Source organism: Anabrus simplex, chromosome 2 (genome assembly GCF_040414725.1).
Source record: "Anabrus simplex isolate iqAnaSimp1 chromosome 2, ASM4041472v1, whole genome shotgun sequence".
In the NCBI taxonomy this organism is placed as follows: domain Eukaryota; kingdom Metazoa; phylum Arthropoda; class Insecta; order Orthoptera; family Tettigoniidae; genus Anabrus; species Anabrus simplex.
The window spans coordinates 671,425,975-671,447,443 of record NC_090266.1 but is presented as its reverse complement, the minus strand read 5'-3'; the positions used below and the strand labels follow the sequence as shown (position 1 = coordinate 671,447,443).

At 38.8% G+C, this 21,469-nt stretch overlaps 1 protein-coding gene across 3 annotated transcripts in view; it reads right to left on the bottom strand.

Annotated features, from left to right (window-relative positions):
- Positions 1-20,411, bottom strand: part of Ipo9 (Importin 9) — an 839,375-nt gene extending 818,964 nt beyond the window's left edge. For 2 of the 3 annotated variants that reach the window (XM_067141231.2, XM_067141230.2), the window contains exon 1: positions 20,283-20,411. The gene's annotated coding sequence lies outside the window, so the exon portion shown is untranslated. Of the gene's footprint in view, positions 1-16,412; positions 16,508-20,282 lie in introns of all 3 variants that reach the window. The other variant, XM_068226247.1, reaches the window with a different exon arrangement.
- Positions 20,412-21,469: the final 1,058 nt, after the last annotated feature.

The following is a 21,469-nucleotide window of genomic DNA, read 5'->3' as shown; positions in this document are numbered from 1 at the left end:
GTGTGAAAATGTGAAACCATGAAAAACCATCTTCAAGGCTGTCGACAGTGGAATTCAAACCCACTATCTCTCGAATGCAAGCTCACAGCTGTGCGCCCCAACCGCACAGCCAACTCACTCAGTATATATCTATTTTTAGATCTGAATGCCATCTGTTAGCCTGATCCTTGAACTACGTGATGAGAGTGGTGATAGTGATGTCACGATACGGAAAACTCATCAAAATAACCTTGGAAAAATGCAGTCTGCAGTCTAGCAAAACCATACCTTAAGTCGCCAATGTTAAAATACGACTTAAGGTATGGTCTCTTCAATGAAGTTCCTATGCTGTCTTCTTGCAGCAAAATATGAAATAACCAGCTTGTGTATCAAGATAAGGTATGGTTACAATTACAAACTTCATTTACTGGGCTGTATATTTTATAAAGGGTAATTTTAACTACGGTGGAGTGCCTGCAATGGAGCCCAGTCAAAGAGCTGTGATTTGTTTCTTCATGCTGACAACTGCATGGCACAAAATAAAAATAACATTATCATGTAGAAAGTTATGTCAGGTTTACATGAAGAAATAACTATTTCTTTTCTGTCAGTGGATCATATGAAATTTTCTTGTGATGGGGATTTTGGTCTCATGAAAAGGAAGTACCATGTGACTCATACTTCTCTAAAAGATACTGTCTCAGTCTGTGAAGTAGCACCCTCAGTCAAAACTTAACAAAGCTGTCATCATTGGAAAACAAACTGCCGAGCTGTTAGTAAATATGTACGACTGGCAACATATGTTCACTGCTCATGGTAGGTAAAAAGTTCCTCAGATCACATCCTTCAGTCATTTTACTGTGAAAAAGGATATACTCTGTGTCATTAAGTGTCAACAAGAATTGGATGGTCCAACTGTAATTGTGAAGATTTGCGAGACAGATAATCTCCCTCAGAACCTACCTAAAGAAGTTGGAAGTAAAGGCATGACTCACAAAATATCTGTTTGGTAACATTCGAGAGTACTGCACAGCAGAAACAAGGGATTGGTAGTTCCCCCGACATCAATGCCACTCAACCTGGGCCAAGTAGCGAGACGGATTGTGTGTGCAAAAGGAAAAGACATACATAATTAAGAACATTCCAGAAAAATGAACAATAATTCAGTTTTCTTACTACAGAACACAAGATAGATCAGTAATGTAAATCCTTAATTGGACATGGATTTTTAAAATATCCAACATTATTTTTTTTACTACAATTATTTTAATTATTGTATCCTAATCTTCTTTGTACATCATAAGATAGAATGTCTGCATATCCGAGTGTTGCAAGACTAAAACTTCCTGTCACACTTTTTTCAAATTTCGGACATGTTTACATATTTAATTTCCAGAAAATAAAACTCCTAAATATTTACAAAAAATATTTTAATATGCAAAGCTGATAATACTTTATCCAGTGAAACAGCCAGGTTTTCTTAAATCCTTAATATATTTTCGGAGTATTATACCCCATTTTCCGATCGATTTTCTTGAAATTCAATCAATTTTGTCTTACAAATTCAAGGTTACATAAAATAATCAGTTTTTAAGCTAGAGACTTCTGGTTTTAACTAAAATGACTGTAAATTTACCTACTATCAAAATATAAAATAAATCATAAATTAGATTTTCCGACTTAAGGTATGGTTTCCTGGAGATTGTCACATATGTACTAGGCATGATATTTTGTATAACACTATAAGTTTAATTGCACCTATCACAAAGCAGACATCTTAAAAAAAAAACAATAAAAAAAAACAGTAGAGAAGTGCCAACGGCCGTAGCCGTGTTGAAACACTGGATCCCGTGAGATCTCCAAAGTTAAGCAACATTGGGCGTGGTCGAGAAGTGGATGGGTTGCCACGCGCTGTTGGTGGGGGGGTAAGGGAATGGAGGAGCGGAAAGGAACTGGCCACCCTACCGCACATAAACTCCGGCTCAGGCACACCTCTGCGGAGGTTCGGACCTGCCTTTGGGCAGAACACACCCTTAGTAGAGAAGTAAATTAAGTAAAAAGTAATAAAAAGACTTCAGGAGAATATAAGGTATTTAGCTGACAAAACAGGTAATGGACTTTGCATTGTTGGTGATAACTGCTGCTGTTCACTTCAAAATTCCACTGTAGACAAAAAGTCAATCAAATCAGCAGATTCATATTATTTAATATTTGTAGCAGAAGTCCCTGCCATAGTTTTGAGAGACGTTACTGAATCACTGTCTTCGATATCTTCCCCTGCACTTTCGACATTTCAGCTTTTAACTTAATGGCAGTTATCATTTCTATAAGAAAATAGTAAGTTTAAAAAAATATCTAATCTGTCTAAATTCACTTTAAACTACAACTGTATACAGTAGTTTCAATTACTCTGTTACTCCTATTATTTTATGGCCCATGGTGTGGGTACTGTAGTCATATCCAAGTTCGTGAACCATGGGCAACAGATGAGTGGCCTAGTAAGTGGTCCTGAGAGTCAGGATACCAGTTGGTATGGAATGGGAGTGGGCATCTTGGACACATTCTGAGTCATCGCCATCCTTGTGCTCAGGTGGCTAGGACTATACAATCCACCAGTGGTCCCTAACCTGTTAGAGGAGAGATCCACACTGGGACTATGTGTAAGTAAGGGTAGCATTCTGCTTCACAAAATTTTCACCGAGCACAATCAGAACACTTTAAGCAAGCCTAGGACCTTTGGGAGTAATGGATTCCCACTTCCATTTGACAGGCAAGAGACTCCTTGGAAACAACTTGGCGAACGAAATGGAATTCAATGGAAGGCTCTCAATACGAGGGCTATGCCGAAAGTTTTTAGCAGACTGTGAGAAAACATTTTTATTTGTGAAACAACAATTACAACTTTTCAAAATACTCTCCATTAGCACGTATACATTTTTCCATTCTCTGAAAACACTTAGGAAATGTTTCAGTCCAAGCTGCTTTCGGGATGTCACTTAGTGAACTCTCGTACGTTGCAATGGCCTCTTCATCTGACGAAAACCGCTGCCCACGTATTTTTTACTTGGTCTTAGGGAACAGAAAGATGTCACATGGGGCCAGGTCAAGTGAATAGGGAGGATGAGGTAACACTCGCACTTTTTCCCTTTCCAAAAAGTCCATTGTTCTGGCAGCCCTGTGTGCAGATGCATTGTCGTGATGCACCAGAAGGTGCCCACTCTTGGACTTTGGGTGCGGTGACCTCCAAGTGGCGAGGACTTTGGGAAGACAGTCATTCACATACCATTCAGCATTGACTGTACGAAGTGTGTCCAAGGTCACAGAGGTGAGATGCCCCATTTTCGTAAAAAAAAAAAAAAAAAGTTGCCACCATCTTCTTTCCATGAGCTCCGACTTCATCGAACTTTTGTGGGTGGTTCCTCCCCTGGAAAGCACCACACAGAAGATTGTCTCTTCGTTTCAGGGTCATAATGGTAGACCCATGATTCATCACCTGTGACGATATTGTAGGTGTCTTCGGACTACCCTCCATTGAATTTTTCTAGTATGAAATGACACCAGTCCACTCTCCCCTCCTTTTGGCTTTCTGTCAGGGAATGTGGCACCCAAAGGGAACACCTCTTGGTAAGGCCTAAATAATCGTGAACGATGGTCTGCGCTGCTCTTGATCCAATATCTGAGGTCCCTTCAATGTCACAAAATGTAAGATGCGGATCTGCTTTGATCATTTCCCTCACAGCATCAATGTTTTCTTGAGTCACAGCTGTTGTTGGGCGACCGGGACGAGGTTCATCTTCAATTGACTGCCGACCCCTTGAAAGCTCGCAAAACCAATTTACAACTGTGGCTCTAGAAGGGGCAGCCTCACCAAAAAAGCGCAGCAAAGAAGAATGGCATTCTTTGGCACTTAATTTCTTTTTATAATCATAAAAAATCATTGCTCAAAAATCGCGGCGTGACAGATTCATATTACACTGTGTCTGACTCAGCACTGCCTGTGCTTTCTTCCCTCACTGTGGAGGAACTAGCGCTAGGAGGGGTTGCGCGCGCATGTTCCAAGGTCGAAAAACATCGCTCTTTCAAATGAAAATAATCCCACTGTCCTCAGAATAACGGTTTACGCGCTGCTAAAAACTTTCGGCATAACCTTCGTATTAATGGGGCTTATGGAAGGAAGAAAGCAGACCTGGCGGAGTTAGCAAAAGGATGCATCTGGATGTGCTAGGAGTAAATGATATTCAGGTAAGGGGAGATAACAAGGAAGAGATAGGTGATTATAAAGCTTACTTAATGGGTGTTAAAAAGGGAAGGGCAGAGAGTGGGGCAGGGCTGTTCAACAGGAATAATATTGCACGCAACATAGTTTCTGTTAGACACGCAAATTAGCGAATGATCTGGGTAGATTTGGCAGTTGGAGGAATTAGGACGAGAATTGTCTCAGTGTATTCACCTGGTGAGGGTGCAGATGAAGATGAAGTTGACAAGTTTTATGAAGCATTGAGTGACATCATAGTTAGGGTCAATATAAAGGATAGGATAGTGCTAATGTGAGTGTTGAAAATAGAACTAAAGCATGCAAAAGGCTGATTGGTAAATGCGGGGAAGATATGGAAGCTAATAGAAATGGGAAGTGTTTACTGGACTTCTGTGCTAGTATGGGTCTAGCAATTATGAATAAATTCTTCAAGCATAAGTCTATTCACCGATACACATGGGAAGGTAGGAGAACCAGATCCATAATAGACTGTATCTTAACCGGCTTTGAATTCAGGAAATATGTTAGGAATGTACGGGTTTCCCGAGGATTTTTCAATGATACAGACCACTATCTGATCTGTAGTGAACTAAGTATCTCTAGGCCTAGGATAGAGAAAGTGAAATCTGTCTGCAGACAAATAAAGGTAGAAAATCTCCAGGACGAGGAAATTAGACAGAAGTACACAGATATAATTAAGTGAAAAGTTCCAAACAGTGGACACAAAGCAGGCTCAAGATATAGAAAGAGAATGGGTGCCATACAGGGATGCTGTGATAGAAACAGCAAGGGAATGCCTAGGAACAACTGTGTGTAAAGATGGGAAAAATCTAACATCATGGTGGAATGATGAAGTGAGAGCAGCTTGTAAAGAAAGAAGGCATATCAGAAATGGCTCCAAACAAAGACTGATGCAGACAGGGAAGTGAACATAGATGAAGGAAACTCAGCGAAACAAGTATCTACTCAATCCAACAAAAAGTCCTGAGAAGATTCTGGTAATAATCTGGAAAGGCTAGATCAAGCAGCAGGGCAGTAAAAAAGAATCTGAGGAAGGGAGGGGAAGAGGAAAAGAATGGTGTTTGGGTAATTCAAGTGAACTCATAATAGATCCCAGGGAATCACTGAACAGGTGAAAAGAATATTTTGAAATCTTCCTGCTGACGTCACAAACAACCAAGCTCATGGGGAAGAGGACAATGATGTTGGTGAAATTACGCTTGATGAAGTGGAGAGGCTGGTAAATAACCTCCATTGTCAATGAAGTAGCAGTGATCAGTATACCAGGCAAAGTGTTCATTGGCATCTTGGAAGGGAGGGTGTGATCAGTGGTTGAGAGGAAGTTGGATGAAAACAAGTCTGGTTTCAGACCACAGAGTGGCTGTCAGGATCACATTTTCAGTATGCGCCAGGTAACTGAAAAATGCTACAAGAGTAATAGACAGTTTTGTTTATGATTGGTAGATCTAAAGAAAGCATATGACAGAGTGCTGAGGGAAAAGATGTTCGCCGTACTGAGGGACTTTGGGATTAAGAGAAGATAAAATCAATCAAGGGCATTTATGCTGGCAATTGGGCAGCAGTGAGAATTGATGATTGAATGAGTTCTTCGTTCAAGGTACTTACAGGGGTTAGACAAGGCTGTAATCGTTCACCTTTGTTGTTAATAGTTTACATGGATCATCTGCTGAAAGGTATAAAATTGCAGGGAAGGATTCAGTTAGATGGAAATGTAGTAAGCAATCTGGACTATGCTGATGACTTGCTCTTAATGGCAGACTGTGCCATAAGCATGCGGTCTAATATCTTGGAACTTGAAAATAGGTGCAATGAGTATGGTATGAAAATTAGCCTTTCCAAGACTAAACTGATGTCAGTAGGAAAGAAATACAAGAGAACTGAATGTCAGATAGGGGATACAAAACTGGAATATGTAGATAATTTCAAGTATTTATGATGTGTATTCTCCCAGGATGGTAGGATAGTAAGTTAGATTGAATCAAGGTGCAGTAAAGCTAACGCAGTGAGCTTGCAGTTGCAATCAACAGTATTCTGTAAGGAGGAGGTCAGCCCCCGGATGAAACTACCCTATATTTTCATTGGTATGTTTTCAGACCAACTTTGCTTTATGGGAGTGAAAGCTGTGTGGACTCAGGAGATCTTGTTCATAAGTTAGAAGTAATAGACAGAAAAGTAGAGAGAATGACTGCTGGTATAAACAGGTGGGAACAACAGAAGGAGAGTACTCAAAATGAGAAGATAAAGACTAAGTTAGGAATGAACTTGATGGATGAAGATGTATGCATAAACCAGCTTCAGTGGTGGGGTCATACAAGGCAAATGGAGGAGAACAGTTGACTCTGTTATAGAGGGTAAAAGAAGTAGGGGGAGACCAAGACGACGATGGTTAGACTCAGTTTCAAACGATTTAAAGGTAAGAGGTATAGAACTAAACGAGACCACAGGACTAGTTACAAATAGAAGATTTGGTGGCATTTAGTGAATTCATGGAGGCTTGCAGACTGAACACTGAAAGGCATAACAGTCTAAAATGAAGATGTATGTATGTATGTATGTATGTATTCCAATATTTCATAATTTGGTATTTATTGCTGTTCTTCGTACTCAAATACTGCACTCTTTGCAAATACTCAAGAAAACAAAAATAACAATTAGTCACACAATTCCACAAACTTATTCCAATATTTTTAGTTGTGCATAGTTCTATTCTCCGGCATACTTTTTATTTTGCACCTTAGATCTTCCAGTACTTGGGGGCAGTTTTAATTTCTGTTACGTTGTAGAAAAAATTCTGTCTAATAAGAATTTACTCATAACTATATTTCTGTTGGGGTTGCTGAACCAGATGTTAGGCTCCTTTAAAACCAATCATCACCATATCTTCATATTTCTGTTCTTTCAATAAACCTATTTTAATTCGGATATGTCTAAGCAGAGTTGAGAACTGTAGCGCAGTTATTTTATTAGAAAATCTCTTACTTGCATTACGGTCATGAAATGCTTGTGTAGTATAAAATACTTCTTTCCTCTGATATATTTTTTTTAATTTTTATTTTATTTCTCTTGTTATTTCTGTGATGAAGACAAAAGAATGGTTGAGAGAGGTAGGTGTAGGGACTGTGGGTGTGAGTGGGAATTAAAAAGTATGAGGGAAAAGAGTTTCAGAAAGATAATTAGGCTTTTAATGGAGGAAATAAATTAAAGTAGGTATCCCTCAATCAATGTACAGGAAATAGTAGGTAGGCAAGAGGGAGGGGAAGAAAGGGGTGAAATTACAGAAGATGGATAGCTAAGATTTTTAAGAGGAAGGAAAATGAGGGCTAACTGTGCTCATCAGGGAGTGTTTTCAAAAGAGGTACTTGTGAGGAATTGGTACAAGTGACTGCAGGTAGAACAGCAAAGGGAAGATGGAGAACAGGGTAGTGATACAAAGGAGGGGCAAAGAGGAAAGCGAACGGTAGGAAAGGTATACGTAGAAGATAGTAAGAAGGAAGTGGAAGAGGGTCGTGAGAGGGTAAGAATGGAGAAGGAAGTAGATTCTGAAGCCGTCAGGAAAGTTAATACGGATCAGGAGAGGAGGAGATCTAATGAGATGGGTGAGGTAAAGGCTCTGGTCATAGGCAACTCTCAACGATGATTATGATGATTGTTGCTTAAAGGTGCCTAACATCTAGGTCATCGAACCCCAATGGTAAAAGATGAAACGAAATGAAATTATATACTAAAATTTAAAATTCGCCCACTGACTAGGATTAAAAAAGGTAATGAAGACAAAAATAATTATGAATTTAATATAGTCAGTGGATTGAATTCACAATGCCTTATTTTTTTATGAAATTATTAAAAAATAAATAAAAATGTAATAAATGAGGCACTGACTTAAAAGTAAAACCATGTATATATTATTCAACTTAAAAGGTAACAAAATCATACAAAATGATAGATATAAAACATAGTCAAAGAATAAAACTGTAGTTTACAATAAGTGAAAAGTTGAAAACAAATAACTAAAATAAAACTTTAAAAAACCAATAAAACAGGCCATTATCCCTCAAAAAGCCGATGATGAAGTCTGCTCACAGGTCGTTTCGTAGAACGAGGGAGATGGTCCTCGGAAGTTTCAGACAATAGCACAGATTAGCCAAGTCTGCACAGTCTGTAAGGATGTGGACCATGGTCACACCGGCACACACCGGACGGGTCTTCAGTCTTCTGTAAGTATGAGTGCCTTGCTATACCATAACCAATCCTAAGACGACACCATACCACTACTTCTCTCTCGGAGATTCAAAGGAAGGTTTTCCATACCTTTGTTGTTCATTTAATCGTTCTCAACATATCGAAAGAGTGGTAGACTACTACTGCTCCTAGTGGGACATTAACAAATGTCTCAGCTGAGGACGTATATCCATGACAGAAACCTTGTAAGGCAACAAGGGCAATATCACTGCGTCCTTGGCAGCCTGATGAGCTAACTTATTTCCCGCTATATTCACATGACTTGTCCTTACCTTACCGACAAGACAAGAAATCAAAGGTACGATAACCATTGCATAAATGGCATTCCAACTGGCTGCACTGTCAATGGATAAACATCATACAGGACTTGTTCAGTTGGTTTTTGAAGGAAGTGTAGGTGGTAAGAATGGTAGGGGTAGATAAAGGTATATAACTGAACTATTATTATTAGGGATAATAGAAATTAGCTAAGTTAACATTTTATAAATACTACAGTCATGTCATAATTGTGTAAATCATCATCATCATTTATTTCTTATCCTTTATTATTATTCTTAATTATAATATTGTATTGTTTAATAGCTGTAGGATGACTCAACTGTAGTCTATTTATATTTACTTTAATTCTGCACATGTAAATCATGGCCTTAATCTTGCTAGACAAAATAAATCCATTGTATTGTACTGCTGTGAAAGAGAGGACATGCTGCACATGCAGCTTTAATTGCTCTTAGGACTGCTAAAATCTCTGTTCCTGCTAAAAGGTATGTTTTAATTCTTCCTGCCTATTTTCGGACTTTAATTTTACTACTACTAAATTGTCATGCTTGCTCTCAGGCCAGGAGATTTGTGATGTAGGTGAGAGGGTTGGCAGCTTTGGGCTATATTAGGAACTGTCCCAGAATTTTCGCCTCAGAGCAGGAGAATGTAAAAACCACGGAAAATCATTCTCAGGACAGCCGACTATGGGGACCAGCCCCTCTTCATCTCCCAAACGCAGAGGCATAGAGCCACTTTAGAACCACGACCTCCGCACCTCTGCTTGGCAGGTCAATCAGAATGCAGAGCTGTAGACTATGGACCTGCCATGGCAGCTTGTAGGATGAAACCTACAAGTCCTGGCATTCGCCTTAGTGCAGGAGAATGGAAAACCACAGAAAACCATCCTCAGAACAGCCGACGGATGGGGCCAGGCGCGAGGTCCAGCCCTGTCCCATTTCCCAAATGCAGAGGCGTAGAGCTGTGGTAGAGCAGTGGCCACCCCTCCTCTGCTCGGTTGGCCAGTCGGAGTGCAGAGCTGTTAGACACGGACCAGACGTGGCCACTTGTAGGCCAAGATCCACTCCGCATCTACCAACCGTTTAATTTTAAAAAATCAATATGTTATTTCATTCCTGCCTCCCTCTGGCAGTGCAGGTGGGCCACAGCTAAATGTGTAGCTCTTAGGCCAAGACAAATCTTATTTGTTTGAATATACCATAATAATATTAGTATTATTTGGGTATATGTTGTACTTATGTTAAGGAACGGGTAATTGTGTTGGCACAGAGGCAACCAAAACCACCCAACGTGGACCCCAGAGCGGGCCCACATCACACCCGCCCGTATTAACCCCCACTATACCCCATTTATTGGTTCCTTCTGTACAGGTTTCATACATATGATATACAATTGATTTACATGGAATATAGTGTAGCATTCTTGATGTGAGTAGTTCTTGCTATGTGTCACACAATATTTGCACTTATCACTGAACACAATGTAAGGTAAACCTAATATCACACATGCTTGTGGGCAACAAAATAAATGTTTCTCTTGCCAAGTCCTTGGGCATTATTATAATGCATAAGAAAGCACTAATCACATTAAAGAATAAAATAAACAATAGACAAGAACATCTAGTTAATACATAGGTTTACAATTAATTAATGGAATAATAATAAAAATAATAATAATAATAATAATAATAATAATAATAATAATAATGAAAATAAAAATCCACAGCCTGTTTCCAATCATTTGACTGGGTCAGGAATGGAATGAATGAAGCCCCCTACTAGCGGCGAGGATCGGAATTGTGCCGGCTGCCAAGGCCTGTTGCACTCCTCTGGGGCAATGATTAATGATTAATGAAATGAAATGATATTGGACAGGGTTGCTGGAATGAAAGATGACAGGGAAAACCGGAGTACCCGGAGAAAAACCTGTCCCCCCTCCGCTTTGTCCAGCACAAATCTCACATGGAGTGACCGGGATTTGAATCACGGACCCAGCGGTGAGAGGCCGGCATGGTGCCGCCTGATCCACGGAGGCTTCAATAAAAATAATAAGAAGAATGCTCATCATCATCATCATTATCATCATCATCATCATCATCATGAGCATAGTACAGGTATTGGTAATAGTAATGATGATGATATAATAATAATAATAATAATAATAATAATAATAATAATAATAATAATAATAATAATAATAATAATAATAATAATAATAACAACAACAACAACAACAACAACAATATATGCTGAGAGAGTTCTAGTAGTATAAAAAGAGAATATGTTTCTGAGTTACAAGATTTGTGAATAACTTGATGAATAATAACAGTAATGGGAAGTGAGGGAAAAATAGCATTATAGTTAGTGAAGGTTATGGCGATGGCACGCTAATGCCCTACAAACTCAGTCATTCAGCTAATGGCGGCATGCACCACTGAAGCCAGGAACATTGTGGCATATTTAAATTTTGAAGGGAGACAGAGTGAGGCAAAATTAAATCACAAATTAAAAACCCAAAATCCTCCACTGATCACAATTCAAAATGTGAAGACGAAGAATGAATGGATGGATGGATGGATGGATATGAAATTAAAACGATCAGTGGAACCGACCCAATGTGCCTCACATGCAGAGAAGCTGGAAAAAAACAATAGTATTACTGACCAAGGGACTGCTCCTATAGCACGATACCGATGATGATCCAAAATCCAAGTCATCGGCCCCTCATAATGGTACTTATCGCTAGAATAGTAGAACCATAGTATTTGTCACGTTGCGGTACTAATCAAAAGTAGCGTTGACTCGCGGTACTCCACACATTATAGTACGACACACAGGTAATGAAATTCGCACATGTATTACAGACCTACTGTGTTTCGCCCATTGTGGCGCCAGTGACAGGCAACGCAGACCTACGGTGTTCATCACCTAAGTGTACTAACCATAGTGACTCATACTATTCCGTGGTGTTCCTTGTATAGTGGGTACTAATCATAGGCAAGCCAGAACCATGGGTTCCGTCATCCCATGGTGTTGCTCATACATTGCTACTAATCACAGGTACTGTAAAAGCCGTCGTGCTTTTGTTTGCTACTAATCACAAACCTATTTGGCACCTAACGTAGTGGTACTACGTGCAAGGAACAGCAACCCATGGTGTTCCCCGCGTGGTGGTACTAATCACAAGGAGTTTCATGGTTCTAATATAATCATCCCTTGGTCGCCACTTACAACAGGCAGGGGATACCGTGTGTGTATTCGTCGTCTACATCCCCCAACCACTGGGGGTTGTCCAGTTTGAGTAATTGTATATACAGTCAGCTGTGAGCCAGGTCAATGAACCGTAAGTAACTATCGGATGAATAAAGGATTGTAAACTTTGAGAACTTGGAGAGGTTTGAGACCCAACGTATTACCAGTAAGTATTACGCAGGGCTCGGAAGCATTGGAGGGACCGTTCGTAAACATGGATGATGAGGTGATTAAATCTACAATTGTTTTAAAATTTAATTCCTAGGCAAGTTAGCCTCTGTTAGTGAAGTATTATACATAGTTGGACACGGTTTCTTAGTTAACAGAGGCAAGATTTTTTACGGAAAACAGTTAGTTGAGTTTTAATAATAATAATGTTATTTGTTTTACGTCCCACTAACTACTCTTTTACGGTTTTCGGAGATGCCCAGTTGAGTTTTGGAGGGGTTGATATAGCAATATGCCAGGAATTGAGCCAAGTTTCCAAAGTGGAGAGGTAATTCTGTAAATTTTTGGTTAGTGTTTTAGTAGTTGAAGCTAGGGCCAGGATAGCAAGGTCATCTGCATATTAATATAGACGAAGGGGAGGGTGAAGTTGGGGAGTACCAGAAGTATATAAAATGTATAAGAGGGGGGATAAGGGCGACCCTTGGGCTACAGCTGCGGTCATAAGAAAGGTGTTGGAGCGTGTTCCGTGGATGATGATTTGGGCAGTTTAATATTTTAGATAGTTGTAAATGAATCAAATAATGGTAATAAGGAGGGGAATGCGTCTTAAGTTGAAACAGCAGCGCAGAATGCCACACAGAATAAAAAGGTCCTGTCTACAACTAGGCACACTAAAAGTGGCAGTTTTCCTAGGACATCGATAGAAGTAGAGAGAGGCAGAGATGTGGAATAAATGGTCATGAGTGGAATTATGGGGGGCAGAATCCGGCTTGTGATAATGGTAGAGGACAGAGGGAATTGAGGTAGGAGGATATTCTCCTACTCAAAATTACTTCTAGAATCCTACTAAGGACAGGAAGTAGGGATATAGGTCTGTAGGATGGAAGGTCAGAAGGTAGTTTATTGGGCTTTAAGAAGAGGAGGATGTTGGCCTTACCCCAATAATCGAAGTAAGAGCCGGTGTATAGGATGAACGTATAGATGAAACTAAGGAGATCTATTAGGATAGGAGGGGCTTCTTGAATGTGGAGGTAGGAGATATGATGAGAGCCAGGGGAGGTATTTTTTCTACATTTCAGTAAGTGGGTGATGTCGGTAGGTTTAATGGGAGCATTTAAGGGGTGTGTATGATCGACATGGGGGAAATGTAGGAAAGAAGTTGAAGTTCAGGTAAATCAGAATGGGCAAGTTGATTAATTACAGGTTTGTCAGGATGGACAAAATTGGGATATGAGGATGGGGAAAAATATTCTTATAATAGTCTGCAAATAGGTCAGCTTTGTCTTTGTCAGTGTGTGGGTGTGGAGAAGGGTGTAGTATGGAGTATGTAGGAAGAGGTTTACTAGATTTAGTTAAGTGGCGAAAAGTTGTCCAGATTTTTCTAGTTCATGGTAGTCAGTTAATTCATTACATTTGTCAGTCCAGAGTTTACATTTAATTGCTTTGATATATGAGCGGGCATGACGTAGCGTTCGTCTGTTTTGTTGTAATGTCGTACGGTCTTTCATATGTACATATGAATGATAGTAGTCGTGCGCTAGCTGAAGTAGTCATAATGCCTTAGGAGGGATTGGGGTTTTGGAGGGGTGGTAGGAGTGACGTGGGATATGGAGGTTTTCGGAAACTACAATTGTATTGTGTTGTATTGTATTTTAATTCGTCCAACTGATCATACAGTGATATGGGACACGTCAATAATCATATTTACAGTAACAAAGGATAAAACAGTAATATACATGCCAAGATAAATAAAGAGAAATATACAATGTGGTAAAGAGGCACATATTCAAAAAAGAAAAAAAAATGATACATAAGTTAATTTTCAAGAGCTAAGTATTCTTCAATAGAATAAAAACAATGTTTAGAAACAAATTTGAATAATTCTTTCTTAAATTTTGAACATGGTTTTATCTGCTTAATGTAGTCTGGTAATTTATTAAATAAATGTACTCCTGCATAACTCAAACTTGATTCATATAGCTTAGTTTTGTGTGGTTCTATGTGCAGACTGTGTCCATTTCTAGTATTATACCTATGTACATCAGAGTTTATGGTGTAGCTGTTTACATTCTCCTTCATATATACAAGTGTATGGAAGATATAAAGGCTAGGCAATGGTAAAATAAAATAAAGTTTAAAGTATTTCTTGCAGCTTGTCCTCCTGCCGACACCGGCCATTCCTCTAATTATTTTCTTTTGTAACTTAAAGATATCAAAAGCTTTTGTTAAGTCCAAGAAAATACCTAAACATGAACCCTTCCCATCTAGTGTGTCATATATCCGTTCAATAAAGTTAGTGAATGCTGTGGTAGTTGATCTATTTTTACGTAAGCAATTCTGGCAACCAGCTAATATATTGTGCTTCTCTAAGAATGATAACAGTCTATCGTACATAATTCTTTCCAGTATTTTGGAGAATACTGAGGGGAGGCAGACAGGCCTATAGTTACCAGCATCTTCTTCACTACCTTTTTTATGTATCAGAACAACTTTGGTTACCTTGAATTTGTCTGGAAATTTACCAGTGGTTAATGACAAATTTATCAAAAAACAGAGAGGCTTGATTATGTATTGGTAACAGCATTTAATAAGGTAGTTTGAATAACCATCTGTTTTATTATCTTATCTATCTCTTGCTCAGTCACAGGAGTAAGAAACATGGATGATACATTCCTGTGAACTGTATTCAAGTTTGTTCTTGTCACTGATGTTTGAAAATTTTCCGTTAACCTCAAAACTGCTTCTAGAAAATAGTTACTAAATATTTCTGCAACTTCTTCTGGATCACTGATTTCTTTCCCTGAATTTGTAAGAGAATATTATTTTTTTAATGGAACTGGAGTACCTTTCTCACTTTTTATAATGTTCCACATACATTTAGACCTGTTTTTTGAATTTTTTAGCTCATTCTCATTACGCAATCTTTTGGCAGCCTTTAAAACTTCTTGATATATGTTCTTATATTTCTTATAATAATCCTTCAATTCAGATGAGGTGTTACTCCCTTTCACACAGTTGCTTAAAAACCTTAATCGTCTACTTGAATTTCTAATTCCTGTTGTAATCCACCCATTCCTATAATTCTTTACAATTACCCTTTTGACTGGTAGGAGGGGTGGAGTCTTGGAGCAGTTAAGAGAGTGTGTTCTTTTAGATATTCCAATCAGTATGGGAGAAACGGCACGATGGGAAATATTCCAGGAATTGTAATGAGTACTGGTGCATGATCACTACGAAGAGCGACGAGCTTTTGGATAGTAGGGGAGGAGGCCAGGGATGAAGAGAGGATGAGGACATCAGGAGTGGAGTTGTTGGCTGGTAAGGTGTGGAATGAGAAGGGGGTAGTGTATGCACCAGAGATGATTACATAGATCCGAGAATTCTAGAAGTTGATTTTGGATATACAAGATGATATTTAAGTCGGCTAAAATGACATAACCTGACAATTTAGAAACAATAAACTTGATCAAATCGGAAGGTGCCAGTTGCCCTGGAGAAAAGCGTAAATTTGTGATAGTAATCGACTTGAATGAGGTGTGTATCCCTAAAATAAGATATTCCAAAACATTATTCAGAAAATGAAAGTGATGTTGGATGACAGTATATGTCCGTCTGACGCCTATGGCAACACCGCCTCGACCTTGACCAGGACGATCAGCACGGTACATGGTGAACAGACTGAACTGTGGATTGAAGGTATGCATCAGAAAGGTTTCATTGAGCATAAATACATCTGGGGCATACTGTGACAAGGAAGTTTCCAGAAGCGGCAGATTGGTTCTTATAGATCGAATATTTACATCGTAGATCTTGAGGCCAACACATAAAGTGCACAGTACATAGGCGAAAAATGCGAAGTGCATCATGCTCCCCGAGTACACGACATCTACATGGGTATTTAACACCAATCTAGCAGCAAGCTGGATTTGGGCAAGGATATGGGAGCAGTGAAAGGGAAGGATGTTCTTTAACACCATCATAATAAAACGGATGATTGTCTCAGAACTGGGGGATGGGAGGGATGAGGAGGAAGCAGGGATGTGTAGGTCTTGGGACTGGACTGGGCCTATGGTTTCTGGCTTGTTAGATTCTGGGATGGGTTTGGATTTGCATTTATAACTCAATACAGAGTGGCTGAGGTTAAAATTTACACACTTTGGAGAGGTTTTGTTGGAGCAGTCTTGGGCGGGATGTTCCTAACTTGAACTTATGACACATACCTAGAACTGAATGCATGCCTCGCCTGGTGGACTGTCGAATCTCTGGCACCTTGGGCAGCAGATCTTCTGTGGTGGAGCAAACCTGGATGGCTCCACTATAGAAAATGGAAGACCACGGAAAATCATATTCAGGGCTGCTGACAATGGGGTTGGAACCAGCTATCTCATGAATGCAAGCTGACGTCTACGTGACCCAAATGGCGTAGCCACTCTTTCAGTGTGGTATAAGCAAAAAACTATTTGTAATTATATCAGTTCTCTTATCTACATTTACTGGAAGTACTAAATGAACTTCTCTGGTTTATCTCAGGAAGTTTTGGGGTGCTGAAACCACGACTGGTAAATCAAGCCAATCAAACAAATCAAAATAACATGAAAGATCAAATCATGATTTGAGGCTACACTATAAGATGCTCCTAGGAGAATCAACATCAACATCAACATCATCATCATCACCACCACCACCACCACCACCACCACCACCACCACCACCACCACCATCACTCCCTTTTCCCATTTTTGTAGGCTTGACGTGATCTCTCTTTTGCTTGTTGCAAACATACTCAGCCTTCCCTTGGGATTTCCGTTACATCCAGAACTTTCCTAAGCGTCATTTCTCCTCTAGTTTTAGGTTTCCAATGTGTTCTATTTCTTTCTCTTCTGCTGCAAACTAACTTGAGCAATCAATCTTGAATCATTACCATGACATGGTTAGTCCATATTACCCTAGATCAGTGGTTCACAAACTGCGTATGGGTACACACGAGAGAGTTTCAAGGGAGAACACGCTCATAAGTAGAAAACAAACATGTGACCTGATAAATAGAGAAATGAATATAATAAATATAGAATTTAAATTTATGAGAGAGAATTTCTTTGTAGAACTGACAGTGGCATTCTTGACCTGTGCTTACCCAATGAGCGGTCAATGCTAGGTAACTGACGGTGTTCTAGTAGCTTGGATGTGAGGCTACAATGTTGATGGAGTATAACAAAAATGTGAAAGTGAAGATAATGTAAAAAGAAGAGTAAGGGAACTAGTGGGAGGAATATATCACGTGTCCACAAAAAAGGAAGCCTCAGAGAACCTAGCTGTATGTAAGGCCAGTATGACCATGACAACAAGCTGGCACTGACGACTGAAATTATTCATGTTTAAACACTCAGAATTCCATGAATATCAGTAGGAAAGTTCAAATATGGACACTGAAAACAGCTGTAGGTTTATTTTCCATGTAAAATGACAAATTTAAGCGAACATGTAACTTCAGTTAGTTGCAGTTAGCAACATTACGCTATGACGTTCGGTCACATTGTTGAAGATAGTATGTGCAGTGATGTGGGATTGTCAAATATGCTCATCGTTACACTGTACTCTGCATAGGACACTGCACTGAAAAGATGTCAATACATCTTTATTCTGATATTGACTAAAGATTTATAGACATGTCTCGTCCATATTAACACTTGAGAGTACACTAGGTTAATTTCATTCTGCATGACACTAGTATTGATAATATAATTAACTTGTATTGGGTCATTTCCAATCATTTTCAACACTGTCACCAAACGTTATAGCATAATGTTAGTAGTAAGCTCAACCTATAGTATTGTAAGTCATAGTATTAAGCACGTGATTGATTGATTGATTGAAATACTTAAGTTGTGTGTGAATTTGTATATGATGATGCTGGATTTAGAATATTAAACTAGTAGTATTTCTTGTAATATCTTCTTTCTATGGAATTGCTTGTTGTTGTTGATTTAACTTTACTTCATTATCACACTACTGTAAGTGATGATTGCCACAGGGATATTTCCCAATTGCGATGTATTCATTAACCCTGACAGTAACACCATACGTTTTTCTGACGTGTTGTGCGAATGAATGCCATCTATTCCTCTTAAGGAGGGGAGAGTTATCCCCTCCACCACCTCTATTCCTTGTTCATTCCATCTGGTAACTTTAAATAATAGGCTTTGAGTGACACGTCTTCGAAACGTGTGGTGTAACTAAAGCGATATTTATAGACGTGTTACTGTCAGAGTTAATAACAATAATAATAATAATAATAATAACCGCAACTACTTAAAGTCAGTTGTTTAATGAAATGCGTAACTTTACATGACAAGGAAACCTACAGCTGCCTTCAGTGACGATATTTAACCTTTCCTACCAATTCTCATGCAATTCAGAGTGTTTAAACACAAATACTTTCCTTGTAAGTCACTGGAACAACAACTGTAAGAGTAATTTCAGCATGGGAATGAAAAAGGATTATTGTAATAGTTAACCATACAATAATCCAAGCCTGCTTAAAAATATTCCATGCTTTGAGATGGTCCGAAAATGACTCAAAGAGAGAGGATTGTCAGCAGGATGAGAGAAAAATGAATCAATCGCTACAGATCTGCATTTAGGGCAGTCGCCCAGGTGGCAAATTCCCTATCTTTTGTTTTCCTAGCCTTTTCTTAAATGATTGCAAAGAAAGTGGAAATTTATTGAACATCTCCCTTGGTAAGTTATTCCAATCCCTAACTCCCCTTCCTATAAACGAATATTTGCCCCAATTTGTCCTCTTCAATTCCAACTTTATCTTCATATTGTGATCTTTCCTACTTTTAAAGACGCCACTCAAACTTATTCGTCAACAGATGTCCTCCCACGCCATCTCTCCAATGACAGCTTGGAACACACCACATAGTCAAGCAGCTCATCTCCTTTCTCCTAAGTCTTCGCAGCCCAAACTTTGCAATATTTTTGTAACGCTACTCTATTGTTGGAAATCGCCCAGAAAAAATAGAGCTGCTTTTCTTGGGATTTTTTCCAGTTCCTGAATCAAGTAATCTTGGTGAGGGTCCCATACACTGGAACCAAACTCTAGTTGGGGTCCTACCAGAGACTTATATGCTCTTATCTTTTACATCCTCACTACAACCCCTAAATACCCTCATAACCAAGTGCAGAGATCTGTACCCTTTATTTATAATCATATTTATGCGATTACCTCAATGAAGATCTTTCCTTATATTAATACCTAGGTAATATGATGGCAAGGACACAAAGGCAAGTAGCAAAGAGTGAGTAATGAACTGGTTGTGTTTCACCATTAAGGCATCACTGATTTTTATATATAAAATGGTAACCGTTAACAAGAATAGCTATAGGCCTACTATATTGTATGTGCATTCATTTGCCACCAGAGCAGAGAAAAAATTTCAAAAACCGGGCGAGTCGGCCGTGCGGTTAGGGCCGCAGCTGTGAACTTGCATCTGGGAAAAATAAAACCTTTATTTTTTTTTAAGTATTTCGAGGCGTTTTGCGGAATGGATGACAGGTGGAATTTATATCGTCCCCAATTTGAAAAACTCCTATTCCCAGTCTAGACATTCCAATTTCCGTAATTGATAGGAGTGCTAGCTATTCAATCGTTTACGTCTTATCTGCCTTTCTACGAGTAAACTTACAGAAAAATTTAACCAATGCAACACAACCAATGTGTTAGTGGTACTGGTGCTACTTAATATTATGTCGTGTAAAAGCGTTGATACAATACGAACAGTACGAGTATAAATAAATGAAAATATACATAAACATACAATACACGTTACAGAGGTGCTGCTAAACATTATTACTGATTATAAGGGAACAAGAAATCTACGTTTGATTCAAAAGTACAGAAAACTTCAAATGATATAAACTAACCTAAAACAAAATTAGCTATAATTTTAAATCAATAACAATTCGCGCCAAAGCAATGAATTCAAACTAAAAGTTTGACACATTCTTTGCTAGTTTAAGATTCCTTATTTTCACTCAACGATTAAAATAATTAGCTTAGTATCAGTTAATACTACAATTCAACTTACTTCCTACACAATCTTATAGTAGAAGAACTTCACAATAAACATTTATTGCAATTAATGTCGAAAATAAGCCAATCCAAAAATTGTATTCGTGCGCCAAAGTGAAACAAATTGTTGTTGTTGTTGTTGTTGTTGGAAAGGAAAACAAATGACTAGTTATGATATCCGAAACAGAATGGCCAAAATTCAAAATTGAAACAGGACGAACAGACATGTACATATTTCTTTTCGACCTGATTAAACCGTGCTACACGGAATTAAACATTATTATTTGCTTATAATTTATATTTGTTGATATTTATAAATGTTTACGAAGAGTAAAACAACACACGTTTGCAAGGTTTGCAGATCCATAACACCTTGAGGCAAATTTTCAAATGACCCCTAGACATAAGACAATACTTTCTCTTAAAATAAAAAAAGAAACAGATCCATCACCAGAAGAAGAATTGTCAGCTCTCCCACGGCAAACGATTAAGGATGCACAGGATCCGAAACGGGCCATTTACCCGCTGATATTGTGCCAGTTTTACCCCCTTTTTTTTTTTTTTTTTTTTTTTTTTTTTTTTTTTTTTTTTTTTTTTTTTTTTGCTAGGGGCTTTACGTCGCGCCGACACAGATAGGTCTTATGGCGAACAACATCTCTAGACTATCGTATGTGTAACACTTTTTCCTAAAATGTGGAAACGCTGCAGCAGTTGAATACTTAAACCGAAACTTAGCTTTGTACATATAATGGATTTTCCATGTATGATGAGTATTAAGCCTGAAGGCTGGTTTGATCCTCCACAGCTAGCTTTCGTAGATAACATAGGTATCAGTGATGAGGCATACTAGGGAAATGAAGAGTGAGGTCGTTTCCCGTTGCTTTCTTCGCCGGACCAGAAGTTGTCATTACATATCAGTCTGCCAGGCCCACTGAAATGCATGCACAAGCCGACCAAATGAGCGATATTTTCACAACATTCTAAACAGGGGTTGGCTGCATAAGGAATTGTATTACTAGCATCGTTCATACCTCGGTCATTTTCATATCGTCAAAACCAAGGATGAGACTGAGGCAGGTCAATGACAGTAACAATTTAATTCTAGCCCATAATAGAAAACATAGTGCACTCGCCAGTAAAGGGATGGACTTCTCATAATAACTCATTTAATTCACCAACACTTCTATAAAAAGAATTAAGAAC